Here is a 2,500-nt window from a genome sequence, read left to right as displayed (position 1 = left end):
CAATGTCTGCGACGTTTAGTATTCAAGATATGGCCCGCCCTAGGTCTGACCTGGCATTTTCGTGAAAATTTAAAGCATGGCCATAGGGACGGGTAAAATAGCTATTTTGAAGCAAACCCGTATGACTTTAAATGGCCATAACTTTTGAAAAACAAGAGCTAGGTTGCGTTCCTTACACGTTTTGAGGTGTTTTAGCGAAAACATGTTTTGAGCCACACGAGCTCTCCGGCCCGTTCGGTGCACATTTTTGAAAAAAGCTAGGAGCTGCCCCTAGGTTCGGGGTGTCACAAAATATTGAAAAGTGGTCAAAAACCGCTATCCAGAATCGGATGTAGAATCATTAGACGAACTTAAAATTGTTCTACAACCCCCAGTCCGACGCCTCGTATTCGAGATATAGCACTTTGTAGGTCTGACCGAGCAATTTTGTACTGAAATGTATGGCGGACATGTTATTCATTAAACAACATTAACTTGCATCGTGCCCTACTTCATCGGCACAGCTACTATCGACTATCTATTGTTGAAATGGATTGAGTTTGACCATTTTAGCTCTTTTCTTATGCCGTGCACCAACAGTGTGTACCGATCAGGGAAAGTACACTACTTACGCGTTCATGGATGTATATGTTGGTACAAGTTGCCGGTCGGAATAGCAGTGCACCAAAACTGTGTACCGATCAGGAAAGTACAAGACGGAGGGCGCAGCCCGAGCGTACGCGTTCATAGATGTCCATGTTGGTACAACCTACATGTACGTACCTTGTTTTTGTATCAAAAGTTCCAATAAAGTGTTTGTATGCTTAAAATGCTTATCTCAACCGGTCACCTTTTGGCCTGCCCTTTTATAGACAGAAACCTAGAACGATACTCGCGATGTTTGTGTTTTTCCATTCGCCGGGACGACGAAATGAGCTCTGTGCACATCGTGCAGAAAACTGTCTCCTCCTCGTATGTTTTTGTCCCTCCACGCATATAATCACCCACATTTGTGTTCAACACGGACGGCGCAGCCCGAGCGAACGCGTTAATGTTTATGTTTGTGCACACTAAAGTTACAATCCTAGGATTTGGTTATTGCGTCGCAGTGCCCGACCGTCGCGGACACCATTCTTGGACAAAAGTCCAAGTACGTAGAGTACATTCCCTAGGTATGTGCCCGTTCGTGACTTTCGTTGCGTGCTTACAGACACGCTTGGGTATGTTTACCATACAAGGTTTACTAGGAAAACCTGGGAAGGACGCTTGCCCTCCCGTCGCGGACACCATTCTTGGAAAGAAGTCCTGGTACTTAGCGTTCTTTAATGTACTTGATCAGTTTGTATTGCAATTGCTTTGTGCCATTGACTTTTGCTAATGCTCACTAAGGGGTGTTCGTTTGCGATGTGTATGATAAGCAACTGTCTATTCTAACCAGCAGTTAATCAACACTTTTCACCCAAATCATAGGAACGTAGAGTACTTTCCCTGATCGGTACACAATTTTGGTGCACCTCTAACTTCGCCAGCACTTTATCGTTACGTTTTGTGCACAACCTTGGGACATGGTGTAAGTTTCATCATTGTTATGTTTGATTCGGTTTATTATGATTGAAAAATACGCTACGTCCAAGAAATCTGAACTCGAATACTTTTGCCACGTTGCGCAAAAAGCTACTGAGCAACTCCTAGCCGTTTACCGATTTATAATTTAATTTTCGTTATTAGTTTTAAAAATACGCTAAGTCCCAAAAATCTGAACTCGAATACTTTTTCTATGTGCCGCCAAAAGCTACTGAGCAACTCCTAGCCGTTTACCGATTTAAAATTTAATTTTCGTTATTAGTTTTAAAAATACGCTAAGTCCCAAAAATCTGAACTCGAATACTTTTTCTATGTGCCGCTAAAAGCTACTGAGCAACGCCTAGGTTGGTACATTTCTGGTACATGGAGTGTATGCGTGCAGGCGTACTGCCGTGCTGGACTGGAAAATCGCACTTGCTACTAGAACGTAGAGTAATTCCCTAGATAGGTGCTTTTGCATGCCTCTGTTCGACGTCCATGCAACTTGGAACGTGCGACACACGTAGCTAGGCTTCCCATACATATTCCCTAGGGTAGCACCAAATTGCACACTTTCAGGGGTATATTTTGGTACGGTGTACTGTGCATGGTACAAGTATCATTAGCTCGTGCAATTTATTTTGCATCAAGTTGCGATTGCTGGTGCGTCGAGATAGGAGTGTTTCGCGACTTTTGCCAAGCTTTGGTGCCATTTGGTGAATAATTAATGTTCTAGCCACAATAAACGTGCCACATAATGCCAATAACGAAAACGCCATTTTCAAGGGACTTCCAGTCAAAATGTTTGCAATCAGCGCTTTCCTGTCGAGTTCAGGATTTGGGACTGAGCGATTTTTTTTCACGATCCAATCAAACGACCAGTTCGTGAATAAACAATTCATACAACAGTACATCCCTTCAAAGTAGAAAAAGCCGAATGCTAGGGAGCTCCAGTCAA

The sequence above is a fragment of the Anopheles arabiensis genome (assembly GCF_016920715.1).
Source record: "Anopheles arabiensis isolate DONGOLA chromosome X unlocalized genomic scaffold, AaraD3 X_pericentromeric_contig0029, whole genome shotgun sequence".
NCBI classification, from domain to species: domain Eukaryota; kingdom Metazoa; phylum Arthropoda; class Insecta; order Diptera; family Culicidae; genus Anopheles; species Anopheles arabiensis.
This window is presented reverse-complemented; position numbering follows the sequence as displayed.